Consider the following 20,274-nt stretch of genomic DNA (forward strand, 5'->3'; position numbering starts at 1 on the left):
AAACACACACTTGCAACTGATAACACTGGCAATGATTTAATAATGTATTAGACTGTTAAAAAAAGAAATCATGCTTCAAATAAGTGGGGGTACGGCGTACCCCCGCGTCCAACGCCCACTACACCACTGAAAAGCTAAGGTTTGTTTTCTCATCAGGAAATGCAGACCGGCTCAAACAAAAGATTTTTAAATCATCATCCTCACGATCATTTAATGTATCATATGTTCGCCGAATTGACATGAAAGCACTAATAAATGTAGTTTCATCCACTTGAGTTTACAAAAATAATTAGTGCTTTCATGTCAATTCGGCGAACATATGATACATTAAATGATCGTGAGGATGATGATTTNGTACACATTTATTCTCAATTTCAATGAAGTTATATGACCTGACGCTTCCGGTGGGATCAGGGGGTAAGTGTTGCTGACAGAACATTGGTTGTACCACAGATGTGCCTGTGTGTTTGTAGGAGTGTTAATGATTCACTTAATCTTATCAGATCTGTCACAAAATGGTCGATGGACCAAACAAACAACATTTAAGACAAATCTCCTTACAAAACAGAAAGGCACTAATGAAACAAACAGGTCATATAATAGAAATTGCAATATGTGTCAGACTGCTGCAACATTGAAAATGGCCTTACTTTGAGAGCAAAATAACCCGTTTCTGTGCCCATTGAGCATAAGCACTTGCCTTTTCCTTAAGGCCTGCATCCAATCCGAGCATCACGCCCAGTCTGGGCTCAGTCAAATTAATTGAGAGGGTAAAATAACTCTGGATTTGTTTTGAAGTGAATTATACAACTTTAAAGTCCCTAATGACTGTGTGAGGACTGCAAGAGGGACAGTAGGCTCAGTCAGTAGGGGCTTGGACTGGGAGCTGTAGGGTCGCCGTTCAAGCCCCCGACCAGACCTAAAAAATATGGAGTGTGGACTGCTACTTGGAGAGGTCCCAGTTCACCTCCTGCCCTGCCGTGGTGCCCTTGAGCAAGGCACCGGACACCACCCTTCCCCCCTCGTGTGTGTGTGTGTGTGTGTGTGTGTGTGTGTGTGTGTGTGTGTGTGTGTGTGTGTGTGTGTGTGTGTGTGTGTGTGTGTGTGTGTGTGTGTGTGTGTGTGTGTGTGTGTGTGTGTGTGTGTGTGTGTGTGTGTGTGTGTGTTGAGTGATGTGTGGCTGCAAGGGGCTCATCAGCTTGGGGGGGGAGAGCTGTGGTGGAATCTCCTGCCAGATGGCGGGTCAAAAACTCTGTGAGAGGTTCTGGAAGAGTCTTTTACAATGCTGGAGGCCCTTTGAAAACATGTCTCTCGATAGACGTCCTGGATGACACCTTGATGACACCCTCAGCTGTCCTTGTTTCCATTCCAGGTGCAGCTGGTCTGATCCCCAGCACCCAGCTGCAGAGGGAGGTGAGGAGACAGAGAGAGCATTACCGTAAGCCTCGGTGGGATGATTGTGTCGAAAGCTTAACTGACGTCTGATTCTGGGCATGCAAACTGCTATTGTCCAGGTGGTATAGAATACTACAGTATGAAGGCCAAATGATATGGCGTCCTCTGTAAGCCTATTGGAACAATATATGAACAGTGGAAGGGGTCCAACGAGGTGGGGAGGCCGGCTTTGATGCGGCAAACAATTTAAAGTCTGAAAACAAATCTATTCTCTTAAAGAAACATGTGGGGAATAAGGTTGCCATGTCTGAAAACTTCTGTGAAGTTGTTGAACAGTATGTTTATTACATGCTCAAGAGAATGGTGCAGGAATGAGTCCTAAAACCCTAAAATTAGTTAACATTTGACCAATTCCGGTTGCCTCGTCTCTACTACTGTTTTTTTTACGTGTGTTACGTCCCCACTAGGAGATGAGGAAAACAACATACACCAGTTGGAATTGGTAAAATATTATAAAGAGTTTATTAAATAGTAGGTTAAAGAAATAACAGGCAAGCGGCCTGGAACACACAAAAAGGCCACAAGGGCGCAGGTTAAAGTGAGCAACCAAACAAAGGGAGGACTCTAAAAAGGGAGCCTAATTAAATACCAATGAATATACTCTAAAAACCAAAATAACAACAAAACAACCCTCACTATCAAAGTGGTACAGACTAAGGAAAAGGAGGCTGTGGGAAAACACAGTTAAACTGAATGACCACATTCAAGGTAATATTATCCTAATCTAAACACATCTAATCACATCAATATACACTAATTACAGATCACACGAGTTAACCACTGTTAACAGAGTTTACACACAATCGAAGAGCACGTAACGAGAGGTGTCTGTTCACATAACAGAGCCTTCCGACTGATCGTTGAGAGATTTTACCATTTTGGTCTACGACATAAAATATGTCCGTTCTCATAAATGTCCGAAGCTTTTATTTGTCTTAAAAGTGGCGGTTGCTAACAAGTGACTTAATGGGACAACTAAACGTCATCACACTGAACATTAGCTGCCTTCGTGTAGCTGTGGCTACACAAAGCCATGCCACCATGCCACCTTGATGTATTATTTTTTTCTCAGGTACCTGGCAACCGGTGATTCATACAGGACCATAGCATTCAGCTATCGGGTCAGGCATGCAACAGTGGCTGTCATCGTCAGGGAGGTTGCGGGTNGTTCCCGCATTGACGTCACTTCCGGCTTCCCCCAAAACCTCAAAATGAGTCGAAGGAATTTTCCCGCGATGTTCGAAATTATTGATATTTATCGGAACGGTATCGCTTTTTCTTTTTTAAACTGACGGTTCGAGATTACTAGTAGCCCACTATTTCATTGCACAACAGTTGTTGGGTTCGTGTCACAGGCTCTTTAAAATAATCCATTAATCAGCAGTAGATACAAATATGATAACAGGAGAGAATTATGATGCAGACACAGTATTGGTTTTAAAAGTTTAAAGACTTTCCCTTTTTGAGATTGAACATTTAAAAGAATAGTTAAAATATGCTTCTAAACTTTATTTCTGAGAGTTCAGATAATAAGATGTGTACCACTCTCCTATCTGTATGATAGATATGTAGCTAGAGCAAGCAGCTCCTTATCTTAAAGACTGGGCATGGCTTCAGGACGGTACTGTTTTATGCTACAATAGTAGGATTAGATTATTTTATGCTAAGCTAACCACTTGCTGGTGGTAGTCTCACATTTACTTTACAGAGAAATGTATGAACTTCTTTAATTCAACGCTCAATTATAAAATAAATGACAATGTTCTTCCACAAGGCAATGACCTCATCTTTGTAACATCAGGACATATGTGTGTATTTCTCTGCCCCCCTCTGACACAGAGAGGATCTCAGCCTGGAGGGCAGTAGTTGAAATGGGGATACACAAACAAAGGACATGGAGTTGAGAGTTCCTATCTGTCTTTGCTACGGCTTGAATAACAAGTCAGTGCTCTATTTATTCACTTTCTGCAACATTGGTCAATTGATCAACGTCATGATTTTTCCAGTGATTGCAAAGTAGATAATTTTAAGTGTTGTTCCTTTGCCAGATACGAAATGATCCATTAAAAATAATAAGTGGAAGAAGTGGAAGCATCAGGCATGTTTGTCATGTTGACATATCTTTTTGAATACTCTCATTTCCCTGGCTGAATTTGGGAATAAAGTTGGAAATAATTATTTATACTGCCTACAGTTGTAATCATTTAAAACACCTAACAAGCACCTGGTGTTTGAACACATTAAACATATTGTGATTAATCTTTACCGACTGTAACAACATCTGTCTTTATTTCAAAGACTTGCTCATAACAACATGGCAACACTTGTTATAGATTTTTTTTTTCTAAGCCTAATCGAGTGCGCTTTGGTGATAAATGTCACGAAGCATTAAAGATTATTATCACTGAAGTCGATTAAACAGAGCGTAATTAGAGGGAGACATCCATGACATACAAAAGATTCATAGGACGACCGATACAGAAGAAACTAGTCAGAATGAGTTCTGTATAAAAGCACAACATGCCTGCATACATGTAGGTCTAGCATGATCATACAGAAGTGAATGCAGGAAGTGTCAAAAAGTAGAAACGCTGTAAATGCTCAGGTTGATGTCCAGTTTCCATTGTTCCCATTAACGTTGGGGTTACTTTGCCCATTTTCAAATTGAAATGTATGATAGTAAATCTTGAAGGGGGGAAAACACCTTTATCATATACTTGATATTAAATATACATATATAAATAAGCAATTTTTTCTAACTATGTGACACAAAAAGCATCATCACGATCATCATCATTAGCTCAGAGCAAATCATACTCCAGGGACTATTCTACCCAGCCTGCCACTTCAGGATGGCAGCTTTTCCAAATCGGACATCTGATGGTGTTCCTGCTGTCTTGTAAGATAGATAGACATGAAAGCTGGCATACAGTAGTTTAAATATAAAAACTGAAAGGTACCGCAAAGTAAATTACGTTGATAAAAGTAGGCTGGCCCAAAGGTTGTGTAACATCAGGCCAACTACCTAAACAAAGATGCGTTTTGGAAGACTTAAGAGGTGTTTATGTATTTTAACTAGTTTAGCAACTCAGTAGGACCTTAGGCTTTGTCTCAAAGGATTGCATTACATAAGAAATTCAAATATATTCAAGTAGAGACATCAGCCAAAGTAAAAAAATAAAAAGTCAATATTTCTTGAAAGTGAAACCTTCTTTAAATGAAAGTGAGATAAGAATTGTTCCAAATTCACATATTGTGGGAAACAATGGAGAAGATGCCCATGCTTTGGGTTCTCAACCTATAAGCCAACCAGCAACTTAAGAACAGAAAAGTTGGTGTACATTAGCAAGCATTGCATTAGATTTTAACACAGCAAATGTGAGACATAGCTAGCATTAAAATGTAATCCCAAAAATTGTCTGTCAATATGTAAAACCTCACAAAAGAGTATAACATGTTTTCAAGTGGTTTTTCTTTTTAATAGACCCCACAAAGCAAGAAAAACACAAGCTGACATATCCTGCACTCACTCACACAGACTTGAAGGAACACAGGGTGACAAACACAGACGCACAAACCAGCAACCAGACTCAGAGGGTGTTCCTGTCTCCTGCACCCTGATGTAGATGGATACCCCTAGCTGCTGATCCTGAATCTACATTAGGTCATTACAATAACCAGCGTGGCCCAATGCGAGCTCGTAAAGTGGAAGGAGCAGAGAAGCTTGGGAGGAGAACTACTCTCCTGCCCTGTGGGGAAACAACCTTGACACAGTCATCTGTCTTAGTTACACAGGAGTTAGATCTACTGACACACACACAGAGGAGCCAGCCAGCCCCCTGCAATCTCTGCCGCGTTGTTATGATACTGCATTAAAGGAACTAATAGAGTGCATCTAAAAAATATTGAAAATCTCAGAAGAAGAAAAAGAGGTTTGGCTAAATGTAATGGAAGACAAATGTATAAGGGGGGATGGGGTTTCGTTGGCAAAGGTGCAGCAAGGTTAGATAGACTTTAACAAAGGTGGAATCTGACCCCTTAAGGTGAAATTGATGCGGAGAGGTTGAGGGTGAACCAGGTCACGATGTTGAGACACAGACATGAGAAGTTTAGGGAGGAGGGTGGAGAGAAGGAGGGACTGCAGTGAGCTCTCACTCAGTCACCCCGGGGCTGGCTGTGTTTACAGAGCTGTCAGTCACGTGGGGAGGCCTCTCCCAGGGGACACAGGCCACCAGGGCGATGAGAAAATAATAGCTCCTTCTGTCAGAGCTTCGAGGGACAGGGATCTGACGGACACCACTGGGAATTAGAGCCAGCCTCCGGGACACGTCCCGTCCTACACTTAAACACGGCAGGACAGACACTCACATGGGACAAGGAGGAGGAAAAACATACCAGTAATGCCAATAACACCAATATACAGTACATGCTTGAACCTCTGTGTCTGTGATGTCCTTGCTTTGATATCATTGAGAGTGTTAAGTGAAAAATATCAATTGTTAAGAAGTGTTTGCCCTTAGCAGTGTACGCTTTTTCTTGAAGGTCTTGTCAAAATTACCCTATTTTGTGTGATAATGTAGCTGTAACCAAGGACGTTTCGGGTAAGCTAAATGGCATAATACTCATGTGCCCAGTCAAAAAATGGATATTGCTCATTGTTGGTCTCCTGGGTAGAATTTTAGGACAGCATAGCTTTTACAGTAAGTGCAATGTCATCCAACCCTCAAATCAGAAGCATCCTTGAATTGATCAACTAAGAGAGTTTCCAAAGTGCCTGAACAATAAGCACTGCCATACGGGCGATAAATATAAAGGATAGAAGATCTCTGCAGTACATTTTCATATAGCTGCGAAATGAACTGGATCAATAGCTGCCTGGCAGCAGGGAGATCAATCTAAAAACATTTGCTATGTTTTGGGAAATAATTGTGTGTGAAGTATACACAACTTTGCAGTTAATAGGAGAGAAAAACTGATTTACTTTTAAAGCCAACAGTGGCAGACTTGCCGTGAGGCAGAAAGCCAGACTTGCCTTGAACTCCACATTAGCTTTGCAGTGTAAAGAAGTACAGTCTGTGTATAACAATAAGCTTCAGTATGGCCCTGGATGATGAGCAGGATTAGAAACCATTGCTCCATCCATAAAATCTGAGTTGAAATCAGGCTGAACCGCCATTAAAAGGGTTGAAAGATGGCCTAGTGGAGCTCATCATTAGTACAAACACTCATGAAAATCATGGGGTAGCATCTGTTTTCTGCACATCTCCCATATCAATAAGAGCAGTCGGCCTCGGGGAAGGTGGCCGGCAGTGGGCTATTCCCCCATCCCTTACCATGAATAACAATCTCTACCTCCACGTAATTAAAGGCGACAAACGATGTCCACCGGGCAACGCCAGCCCATCATTAAGCAAAGCAACCATTGCACAGAGAATGTGTACACAGGAGGAGGAATAGGCTCTTCACACAGCGGTCCAGGAAACATAATGGCAATTGATTTGGAGTGGACTAAGAGAGAGTACATTTCACTATCACTTAGATTTAAAGATGTATCTTTTTGTATCCCTGGCCGAGTGCTACGCTGGATGTTTTGTGCTTTGTTATCAGCTGCCTGAAAGGGAGCATCTACTGTTTTTACCTTTGGGAGAACAGAATGCAACCCTTTCACTAGGACCTGGCCTCTGTTACCACTGATCCCACAGACTGCGGGAAACATTTCAAAGAGTCGCATAGACACATGAAAGAAGATGCTCATGCATGCTAGCAGATCATTCATGTGTGCAAGAAGATTTTACAAAGATATTATCCAAATTAATGTGCAGACACACAGAGAACATTTGACTTTGTAACAAAATTAGAGCAGAGCACACAATACACACCAGCCGACTGTGCATACTCTGCCTCGTTCCATTTGGAATCGGGTGTTGACATCAAACATTGATTCTCTGCTGAACATGCACAAACTTCGGCACTATGTTTAAAGATACTGCGTGAGACAAACAAGAGCATGCAAATAGCAGCCGGATGGTGAATCCAAGCACATAGACACACTGCAGAAGTGACCTTGCCATGTTCTTTTTTGCTCTTGAAGGATTTCTTATCCAGTCATGTCATTGTGTTGCACCATAAAAGGTGCATTATTCATGATCTTATGGTTACAGGTAACATGGGGCGCATGTCAAAACTGGAGATTGAGAGACTCTGACTCTCCCAAGCAAAATAGTAAGCTATCAGTGATATCAGATGGAGGAGGAGGAGGGGAGAAAAAAGGAATAAAGGGGAAGACCCTGCTTTGCTCTGAAAAATGTGACCCGGCTCTTTGTTGCCTTGTTCCCACATTTCAAACGGCCTCCAAGTTCAGGGCAGTCTCGTATCAAAAGACACTTTAACAACCTGGGGAATGAAAAATACCCAGAGTACAGCTCATTGCCTCCCACTGGGATCCAAGCTGTTGTATGACTTTAAAACCTGCTAAATAATGCAGCACCTTACAACAAGAGGAAACACAAAACAAGAGACCACACACATCCCAACAAACACTGTGTGTGTGTTCCCTGCCCAGACTGTAATATTGACCATCTTTTTTATTGTCTCGCCTCTGGGAAGACAGAGATATCACTGAAGCTTCTTCTCTAAACCTGTCGGCCTGATTTTAGGTGTACCTGAAGTTGGGTACTGCATGTTTTCTTTGGCACGTATGTCCGATTTTGCATTCATGTTGTATGTGTTATATTGTGATAATATTCAATATAGTGAACCAAGACATACAATACTGCATCTATTGGGTTATTTGTTATATCATGTTATTCTAAGATGTGAATTTAACTACTGAATGCAGACTGTGGCTGTATACATGCCATTGGTCGTGTATCTCACACTACTGTATATGCCCTTTTGCTATCTGCTTTTTTATGTTTGCAAGCACGCAAACGCTGCACTCTACGTTTGTTGCCGCCCAAAACGATTATGGTTGTTTAAAATATAAACAAAACAAAGTGATTTTTCCCAAATGGCACAATGATAGGCTTTGGATCCAGGCGTTCCTCCAACGCTTACAGAGCAGTGAGGAGATATATTAGGCTATGAAAGGCTACTATGGGAAGATTAAAGTGCCATAAAACACTTAAACATGTGTTTTCATATAAAGTTAAACTGAAATTGTATTTCTTCTCAATTTTTATGTAAAAAAAACACCTACAGTATGACAACACAACAGCTATAGTAGATGTTTCGTGTTTTCAAAAGAGGACAAAACCATCCAAGCTTCAAGCTAATGGGAAGCTTTGACTGACATTTGCAAGACACCGTTGCTAGGAGACCCCATAGCCCTGTGTAATAGTATATTACTGTTGATTCAAGAAGTTTTTTTCCATGTTATAGCAGCACAGAGCAGTCATGTTAGGCAAACAATCTTCCACTGTAAAAAACAAACAGAAAAACATTTGCATTTACTCCCACTTAACTTTCATGCATATTATTCCAAGACTTTCCAGAACTAGCAATTTATTTGACATGGGTCTGTTGGTGGTAAATGATCAGACATTCAAAAACGGTGAATGTTTAACAGTATGTGTTTACCTCAGCAGTATGCAGGTAAATATGTGACAACAATCAGGACACAGAGGAACCATTAGGATTATTGATCCTCAAAAAACTACATTTGCATTTCTTTTTAAGAATAACTTATTTTTAAATCCTGTTTGACTTAATCTTAAAAAATAAATATTGTGCTGCCCATCACCTTGAGATGAACAGTGAACAATGAAAATGAAAATGTTCAAGCATTTACATGTGTCTGTCAGATTCCAGCATAAGCAGGCCTTGTTCCTGCTGAGGCAGCTCACAGGCCAGGGGCTTATCGCCCGGTGCAGGGGCATGGAGCAGCTTACAGCAGGTGTACGACACAAGGCCCCGATAGGACAGCAGTCCATCACAAAGGCTTACTCCCAACACATTTCCGTCAATGCTAAGTGGCAAGCGGCTCAGAATTTCTTCAATTTTTTACACATTGCTTACAGTGAGGCGTGGGAATGAACGTCTTGCCGACTGCTCCTGATCAAGATACTACTTTATATGGGTTGTATTACTGCGAGTTGTCGAGAAGTACAGGCCCTGTTATCCTGAGACAAATATCAGAGAACGGTCTCAGCCAAATTTGTTATCGCTTCCATTTCACACTTTATGGAGCTGTACATCTGTATGACAATACTGATTTGGGGACAGAGCAAATTCCTCTTCTGTGACAGAGCACTCATGCAAATAGTCTCTAGCAAACAGGAATATCTGACAGTGGATAATCTGTGATAGGGTATAGTTTAAGATCTATTTCTATTTCTGCCAAGTTTGAACAAGTGCTTGAGAAAGAGTGATACTATTTGCAAGCTACATGTGCATATACACACACACACACACACACACACACACACACACACACACACACACACACACACACACACACACACACACACACACACACACACACACACACACACACACACACACACACAGTGTATATTATGATGATTTTCGTTGAGCAATCTTCCAGGTACTTAACAGAATTAATCTCCATGTGGCGCCGCAGATTGTGTGTTTGATTTGCACAACACTGAATCTCCTAGAGAGGAAGATATCTTAATCCACACCTTTGATCAGCATCTCCTCTGTCCCAATTCCCACCCTCCTCTACTCTGCAGCGTTCATCCTTTTCTCCTTGCCTTGCTGTTGTTCTCATGATGAAGTCAGTTATTCTTAACTCACAGCTTATTATTCTGCATTCTAGAGTCTTTGATTCAAAGATTTCCGTTTGTTAAGCTGCAAAAATAGATACATCATGATAGTTAAAAGAATTGTAAGAGGAAGACTTTTTGAATACAAATAAAAAGCTAGTTATTATACTTCATCCTTTCAGTTCCTCATGACAAGTTCATTGAAGGTAATTACAAATTGTAATCTGCCTCCAGTGTGTCCCCACATGCAGATAAATAACAAAGTCCCACCACACCGCCACTCCCTCTGGACATGACTAATTGACTTGCCACCATGGGTGACTGACATGCCATCCAGAGGGCACCATAATGGCCGTGTCATGAGGGAATGATGAGACCTGCCGACAGCTAGCAGCGCTCGACCTTTTGCATGTGAGGTCGTGTGTTGGATCTGCCTGTTTTCGGACCCCCAGCCTCAGGGCTCTGTGGGGATGAGCCACAGACGACAGGGAACCAGAGCTTTTCAATCACGCAACCTTGCAGCACAATGATTTCATTCGGGATGGCGTTGGAATGAAAAATAAAAACAATAAACCACAAATCAATCGTCAGCAGCCTCAGGCCATTCAAACATCTTCAGGGTGGAAGGAAGATGAGGGAGAGTGATGGCAACTTCCTCCATCATTTCCTCCTAATAAAGTGTTATTACTGTGAGTTTTCCCTGCATGCCTCTATACTAATGTTTTCTGTGGGGAAAGTGAGCAGGGTGTTAATCAGATAATCATATTCTCTACCAGTTTTGTAAGTGAGTATTGAGTCTTTTTTTGACACAGGGAATGTGATGGCAAACGCAAATACTTCTGCAATGCAGCTTTGGGGGATTTATAAAAGAAAAGTCTGCGTGCCTTTCAAAACATCTTTATTCACACATTAGTTAGTCTTGTTGGTTTTGCTCACTGGGAATTAATGTCTTATTCATTTTCTGCCTCCTGTCTCATTTCCAAATATCACTAATCCTGTTAGATGAAATCTATTAATGTTCTGCTTTGGCTGCCACACACACAATTCCAAGTCTACCCATAAGCCCCAAATTTGCCATGAAGGCATATCTGGTCCGCCTCTCTGGATTAGAGAGATTTGTGCAGGCAACCAGAGACGTGTGACCGATGGTTCACAGTGGGCAAAGTCACCCATTCCACAAATAAAAGCTGAAAAAGAAAGTGATTTTCATTTCAGCTATTCTTCTCCATGAATATCCCCCTAATTTCTCATTCATTTCTCTATTGTATCTGATCTCAGTTTTCAGACTTAATTAGTGCCATTTTGATCCAGTGTTATGTGTCTTATTCAGGATGAGGTCATGAGAAAGAAAATGATAACATCCTGACGTGTAGACATGATGCGCAGTGAAAAGGAGAAGATAACACTGCATTCTCGCAATATTGAATTCTTAAAAAAACGTTTTTCTTTGCAATTTAACAAATGAAACAAACACAATAGAATAATAGATAACCTATTGAAATTATGGTAATTCAGAAGGAAGGGAGTTTTAGAACAAGAAGCCATTAGGAGTTTCTAAATGTATAATGACGACAAATAATTTATGGGTTGAAAAAAATAAGTGAATCTCATAGTAATTCCACAAAATTCTTCCTCGAAGCAAAGTTCTCTCTGAAAAATGGGCAGAAATTGAAGTTGTGATATATAAATCGAAAGCTAAGATTTGATTAGAAAACCCCCCTCTACCTCCACCCCTTCCTACCATCTCTTCCATCACTGCAACAGAAGGACCAAAAGGTGAATCAATCTATAAAGCACCACAGTGGCAAACTCAAGCCAAGACAGGTAAGACTCCCACAATATCACACAGGGCTGTCTACATCACAGTCAGAAAATATGAAGCGATGCCCCAGCAGCAGCAGCAGCAGCAGCAGCGTGCACGGCAATCCACCTGTCCACAGAAATCCTCACAGCCATGTTGTAAATCTCAGATAAGTGCAGAGTCGGATTAGTGATACGAACAATCACAGTGAGGAGGATGCTCACAGCGGGGGACAGGCCAACACAGAGCCATGTGCACCTGACTCATCTTTACACAAAACATGTAGGAGTCTTATTTACTTTGGATGTACAAAGGAAAGTCATGAATGATAAAAAAATACTCAGTCATGCATTTCACATTGTGTGTTGTGTGCAAAGTATCTGGTCGAAGTGAAAAAAAAAAAACCCTAAGACTATAGCAATAATGGGAAACTTATTTCAGCATCACACTGCTATACACTTGATTAAAGCCACACGCATGTATCAAACGTTATAGTTTAAAGTATATTGAAGAAATACAGACCTATTCAGTTTTTTTATTAAAAGGGGACTCCGGCTTTTGGAATTTCTTCTGTGTTTATTCGAACTGAATTAAATTATCTTCCCTCACTGTCCGCTGCAATCCCTGCTGAGACCCTGCTTTCAGTGCGGTAACACAGGGCTTTCACATGTTTCATGCATCCCCCCTCACCGTCAGGGGATCATTCATTGCCTGCAGGCTAATACATAAATTGCACGCTAGCCTTTGGCCTTTAAATCAGAATTGTCACCTATAAGCACATAGCCTATGTATTTGCCTTATTAGCGTACTTCCTCTGTGATACCATAAAGCTTTTTGCAAGATAGGGAAACTTTCAGCACCACAGAGAGCTGGACAGCTCTGCCACGAGCGTCCTGTCAGTCAGTCTGTCAACAGGCTGCTTTGACAGGTAACAGACACACACCTGTCACATCGTAACCTAACACCAGCTGTGGAAGGAGTGACTGTTTTTACCGCATATCACATTTGATGTACTAAAAACCAGATCTAATGTTAAAGTGTTGTGGACTATGAACCCAGAAGTCTGACTACTCCGGTGTTGCGTATAGGCACCATGCTTTACATATAGCCTAATGCGGAGTAGTGTATCTCTAATCAGAATAACAACTGCACCCCTTATGAATCATACAGTCACCGCTGCACAGCTAGCCTCCTACACCTGCAGAAAGAGCAACGCGCATTTTGTTGTTGCCAAACTGCTGCTTGACTCACTTGAAAGCATTCTTTACAGAGCAAAGAGAAATCCAACTTACCCTCTCCAAAATGATGCTACTGCACGTGTTTTGTCCCTTAAAAGCAGAAGTGATCCATACCGGCGACTCCGTAAAACTTTTATTCGCAGCGCACGTTGTAGAGAACGAAAACCGTGGAAAATGTGTACCCTACACAACTAGTGATCGAGCGACTTGAGTAAACCCTGGTTATCCGTCTTTCTAGAAACAATAGAGCACTGGAAACTAGAAACAAAGCAGTGCCCTTTGATAAAGCTTATCCTTTATGGTGAAAAAAGAGTATCCTGTGCCGTTATGTGTGGTGCAGTTAGTGCAGCGGCGGAGGAGCAGCGCACACAGATCTGTCCATGTTTCTCCTGCAGGGAGCAGCAGCGTCAGCCTCCCCGGGTCCTATAGAGCTGCGCTAAACTAATGACACCCATATCACCCGTCTGTCACACTGAAGCCAAGCACCCTCCTTAACACCGGGAAACGCTATCAATTCTCACAAACCTGAGCGAAAATAACATTTAAGGCACATTTGGAGTGTTTTTCTCACGTAACTATCTTTCTAATTTAGTTTCAACACATCGAGTCATTTCTATAGGGATTCGTGCCATGAAATACTGGGGGGAAAGCAGCCTTTGCTGCCTTTCTACTGGGAGTCCGGGACTAATACAAAGTACTTGTTATGTTGGTGCCTGCATGTATAAACCGTACTCTGATTATTCCTTTGCTGTGAATTCATTAGAGGAGGAGGATATTTCCCAACGTTATTGGGTCAATACATCTTCATAAAGTGCATGGAAACATGAAGTTTAGCTCAGAGAGATACTCCATACTTGAATAATCCACAGGTCTTTAACCTACATAAAAACAGGTTTGGGGATACAAATGTCACAATTACGTGGATCACTCTGAACTCACTACTAGAAGGTTTGTTACTTGGAAGTGAATTTACCATGCTCATATTTCTTTCTAGACTCAAAACATGTAAGCTAAACGACTTCAAGCAGCTGCAGATTCACATGTATTACAACACAACATGTTAAAGGCCACCACACAGATCAACTGGTATATAATTGATTCTGGCAGGTAATATCGGTAACCTGCAGGTCATGTGCATAAATGGAGATGTGTATAGTGGACAAGTATAGTGGAATATAAATAGGATGGTGTGCCAATTGAATATAGTCTCCTCAGGCCATAATGTATGTTTCCTCGTTGCTGTCTGGATTTAATAGTGGAGCATTATATATTATATATTCAAACAAAACAAAATGGGGGAATATGTCACATGGGTAGAAAGGTAGTGCAGACATCGTCAATGCCCAAGTCACATTTGGACATCACTTATCTAGTCTGGTGATAAAATCATCTCAAAGTTTTTATCAGTATTTGGCTTTAAGTGTACAATAATTGTCTTTTTCACCCTCTATCAGAGGAAGATCTTGTTGGGAAACATGATTATATTTGGCTTCAAAATTGAATTTCTATATTGAAGCATTTATGTATTCCATCTTCTTCTTGAATCAGTCCATCAATTCATGCATTATGCTTCCCATTTATTTCCCTCCCTATTTTGCTATTCAATGCCAAGCCATTTTTGCACCCCAGTATTTTTCTTTCTTCACGATCTCATGTATTTCTATAAGGGTAAATACGGATGTAACCTCTCCTCCTGTCAATCATTGCTGAGGCCAGTTTTTTTAAATGGATTGAGCAGACACTCAGGCTGCTCCCCTTCTCTCCCTGCATCTTCACAGGCCTGTCTGAGGCCGGGGAGAGAGAGGTGATGTCCAGAGGGAATGGAGAGCAACAATCTGTCCTAAATTCTACCCACAAGCTCATAATCCCTCACAAGGACCTTTAGAGCGCCTCATCATCTGCACCTTGCGTATGGTGTCTGTTCGGCAGGAGTGCCAACTGGGTTGGTGTTTCATGTCTAAATTAATTTAAATGCATCAAAGAGATAAGAGTTGCTGCCTGTTCAGTTGTTTAATTACAATTATGCTTCATTATATGTTAGAGTAATTAGTTTCAAGGTCCTTGTATGGAGGTTAGCATGACAAATGGCTGTCAATATTGAATTGGACAACTGAATGCTGAAGTAAAGTGGTTTATTTACTATCACACAAATAAACAGTACAGGTGTAAACAGAGCCAACAGGAGCACTGCCATAGCTTCGATTCAAAATCAGTGTATTAATAAAAAATTGAAACTCACAACACTTTTTAATAATAAAGAACATTATAAAACATATCTTTCAGTGTTTTTCTGTTCTTGCTCTGTCAACAAGGCAACCCAAATATGCCTCCCAGTTAAAAAAGCCTCAACATTGTCTGTGAACCTGAGCTGAATGTTCTGTGAATACTAGACAGATGTTTGTTCTTCCTCTTTCAGTATTCACAAAAAAAGGGATCAGAGAACATAATTTAGGTTAACATGTGCTACAAATTGATGAACATAATTGGGTACAACAATGAAATAAAAAATGCACCTCATTGTGTCTTAACCCGTTAAAATACTATTGTGTGTTGCTATGCTGCATGATTTCAAAAAGGTCTTAACATCTAGCAGTTTGGGCTGCACCTGCTGTATAAGAAGTGCTATATATATATAAATCTATTATCATTTATTATTAAAACGGAGGTAATCATTTAAAGGTTAAGAAAGTAAATTATCAACATGCATCTTTGCGTGATGAAGCATGATAGGCTCAATATTCCTGAAATCAAATCCAAACAGTAACTTAACCAACTAAACAAAACACAATGGGGACATTAAAAAAAATACATTCCTGAACTTAAAACTGCATAAGTTAAAATGTGTGGCCCCTGTGGGTCAGCTGAAGAAACTGAAAACACAATACAATCTTATAAAGTTCATCGGATTACTGGGAGCTGTGTTTCTGACCACTCGACAAATGTAACTCCAATTTTCCCTCTCCTTTGAGCTTAAGTTTTGGCCCCAAAAAATAAATGCTTCTCACTTTTTCTGCTGCGTGATTCAATTAATTTACAACAGTAGTTTCTAACGTTGCTTTTGATTTGTTTGATGTGTTCAGGTAGCAGGGCTCAGCTTTTTCAAACCTTTTTTAACTTAACTATTGCCCGCTGATTTTGGAAACAAAACTAGTGGGGTAGAGTAGGGTAATCATTTTTCCTTGGTTTGTTGTTATAATAAAGTATTGCTTAGTGCAGCTTAAAAAGGATATCCCATTAGTCAAGTGGCTGAGTTTTAGGATACATGATACTGTAAATGTTATATTCACTTGAATCCATGCACCACCTTTTCTTATGACAGACATGCCATCACAGGTCCTTCAATATGTCAGAATGCGATGTTGAGAGGCAGCTAAAGTTCAAAACCATTCACCCTGTGTGCCTGGATAGAGAGGAGAACTGAGGAGTCAGCTGCTGAAACCATGCTTCAGATAAACGCCTACATCTGCAACTTGTTAATCATATAAAATCAAGATAGCAATGGCAGACAATGAGGTCAAGCGTCAATCTTGAATAAGAGAATATTACAACGTGATCTTTTATTGATTCAAGACGAAGGTGCTGCTGCAGAGGAAAGCCATGTAGGTCTGAGGTATTTACCATGTATAAATCTGAACTGATGGCAGATATAATAAATTATTGTGTTTATAATAATGTGTTCATGAGAATGAGGAAAGCTGTGATACAGTTAGTGTGTTAACTCATGCAAACCACTGTCTTTCACACTGCACTGAGCTGCTGGTGCGGCAGCTGGTATGTGGGAGAGTGTGAGATTAAACTTTGCACTGATTCGCAGGACTCTTAGCGCAGATCTGATCATGGCATCTCTTCTTTTATGTTCTTTGAAGATGATGCACCATCAACCGTAAATGCCATCAGCATACTAAGTTCTAAATTTCACAGGTACTTGCTAAAATGATGAATGTGAAATGTTGTGCTTTTTGGTTCAGCTACCTTGCAGCAGCACCTCTGATGAAACGGCGCGCGCGTGTGTGTGTGTGTGTGTGTGTGTGTGTGTGTGTGTGTGTGTGTGTGTGTGTGTGTGTGTGTGTGTGTGTCAGTACGGGGAACAGATGGAGACAAAACGGAAGCAGTTGCAGATGGGCACCAGTTGACTTGAACATTAGCTTGTAGACGGACAGACACGGGTCAGCTTTCCAGGAGGACTGCCACATGTTCAGCTTAACCAGCCAGAAATATCATGCTGCTACTCCAATGCAAAAATACTTCAATCCACACACACACAATAATGAGAGTAGACGACAGATGTGCCTCCACGTACTGAATACTGTGCCTACATTAGGTATAAATAACAGCACTTTCATATCTGTTTTTATAACATGCATATTGACTAATTAGACAGGTCATTTAGAAAAATCATTCTTCCACACAAGCTGTCAATACCACTGCAAAAGTAAGACAAGGCAGACTTTTGTAAAAAAAAAAGGAGCCAAAGCTGGTGCAGCCAGTTGAAAACAGCAATTAGATATACTGTACAGCCTCAGCTCACAACTGTATGTGTGTTCTTTCTACTTGTGAGGAGTTGTTTGGGTAGGTTACAACATCTGATGGATTCACCTAAAATCATATGATAATTGTACAATATATTATATACTAAAAGAGACTCCTTATGAAGAAATATCCCTTAAAAGGCAGAAATCAACCCTACACTATATAATCCCCCTTTACGAAAACTTTTGGGATTTTTCCCAAAATGAGTTTGGTTGACAGCCCTTGATCAAATGTAGCGCCAAAGTACATTGAGTCATGTCAAGGGCAATCTGACATAAAATCAAATTGTGAATATTTAACATAGAAAGAGACAACAATATTAAAACCCATATCACGGCAAACTTTATTTTTTTTCTGTTTCTTGCGTGCTTTCATGAACTAACAATAACAAGCGAATAATAAGCGAGCAATAACTTTGGCTGCTATTAATATGCAGTAGGTATATTCAGTATGCTTATGAATCAACGTTTTCAGGATTAGTCCTAGACTAGAAGGTAAACAATATCTAAATATATTGTTTTTTGAAAGATGCTGCAAGATGACAAATCTTCTGGTATGAGAACCAGACCACATGCAGTTTAAATAAGAATATATTATACTATATACATGACGATGTGGTCCTGTGGAGACAAGTTATGCATGACTGACTTTGAGGAGACCTTGGTGCAGGTGTATGACATGCTGGTAGGATTACAGTGGGTCTCCCCAGTGGCCTATGAGCACTGAGGTCCCTGGGTAAAAGGATGCTCAGCTTGCTTTGTTTGTCTCTTACTGTAGGTACTGTCATCCTGACTCTGATGACATCCAAGCAATTATAACAAAACACAACATTGGTGATCATGTTGACATTCATGTAACATAACTGTTTGGCACATTCTTAAAGCCTCTTGGGTTTACCAATTCTATCTGCGTCACAAATATTGCAGGTAAAGTCATCATTGCTATATCAAATGCCTCTTACTGCCCATCCCTGATCTGTAGAAGGGACACAGATCAGACAAAAGGGGAGCTCTCTGAATGCCTGCTGGCCTGCTACTCAGTAGGATAAAAGCATGGAATTCATTAGGTGTCAGATTTATCATCTACCTTCCTCTATTTTTGAGAAGCGCATAGTTGTGCTATGAATCCTGTCCTGGGGTGGTCTCTTCTCCTATCTGACTTGGGTTGAGGGAAGAGAAACAGTCACTCTTTCCTTAGCCTCACATGATCTTCTGTCACAACGCAGGGCCACTGAGCTGATTTCAGACTCGCTTGCTTATTCCCACAGCCCTAATGTCCTGGCCCACTTATGACTGTGACACTGTTATATCACCTCATGACAGCCTCCAGCATATTACATAAGAAAACCCTAAACCTCCGCCTCCAAATAATAAGCCTGCCTCCCATCTCAGTGCCATGTTTACAAAGGAGCAGAGGTAGTTGTCACAGATTGATCAGGGGGCTGACAGCATCGTGTTTGTGTGTTGTTTCCACTTCCTCCTGCCTCTGTAAGTCTGGAGCCCTACAGTGGAAGCTGTCTTGTTTGTATGATCATTATTATTTTGGTTTCTCTCTTAAAATGAGTGCTGTAGGCTTAACAGAAACCCCACATTGTAGATTAAAAAAAACCTGGTATTAGCATACATCTAACAAACAGTGTGAATAAGCTCCTTGAAATCATATTTTAGAGAGGATTGATTAAAGAAATGTAAAACTAGCAGACGAAGAGTCTATGTCATGCAAGCAGCTCTGCAATGCTGTATTTGACATTTTAGTTAACATGCTGATGTTTTGCAGGTATAATATTAATTAGGTTCATTATCTTGGTTCATATTTAGCACTTAACACAATTACCAAGGCTGTTATTTGGGTAAAATGTCCAAAGTGTTCGTCAGTAAAAAATGGTGTCCCGATGATTATTATAAATGAAAATATCATGAATTAGTAAAGTTTAAGGGATGTCGAAATTGCATGACATTCCATCCAATACTTGTTGAGACATTTCGCTCCAAAACGCAAATGTCAACCTCATGGTGGCCCTAAAGGAAAAGTCACCAAAGTCATTAGGATTTATCCTTTGGGCAACTTTAATGTCTGTACAAAATATCAAATCCATCCCAATAGTTATTGAGGTATGAATAGGGACAGACTGACCCACTGTAATTGCCATCCCTAGAAACTTGAAAAGGAGCAGAATTATGTGAATGTTAAAAAAAAGGTTGTAAAATGAGCACGTATCCTCTGGTGTACTTAATGCCATCAATAGAAGAAGAAGAATTAGAAGAATTGGGAGGGATGAAACCCTCTTTAATGGTCTCACATGCAGAGCACACAGCACACAGTGACATTTGTTCTCTGCATTTAACCCATCCTAGAACCAGGAGTCTAGTACGGAGCAGTGGGCAGCTATTTTACAGCACCAGGGGAGCAATGGGAGTGAGGGGGGAAGGGTGGTGTCCGGTGCCTTGCTCAAGGGCACCACGGCAGGGCAGGAGGTGAACTGGGAGCTCTCCAAGTAGCAGCCGGAGGTATTTAAATGTCATAC

Source organism: Notothenia coriiceps, unplaced genomic scaffold (genome assembly GCF_000735185.1).
Source record: "Notothenia coriiceps isolate Sejong01 unplaced genomic scaffold, NC01 NC01_scaffold00001630, whole genome shotgun sequence".
NCBI classification, from domain to species: Eukaryota; Metazoa; Chordata; class Actinopteri; order Perciformes; family Nototheniidae; genus Notothenia; species Notothenia coriiceps.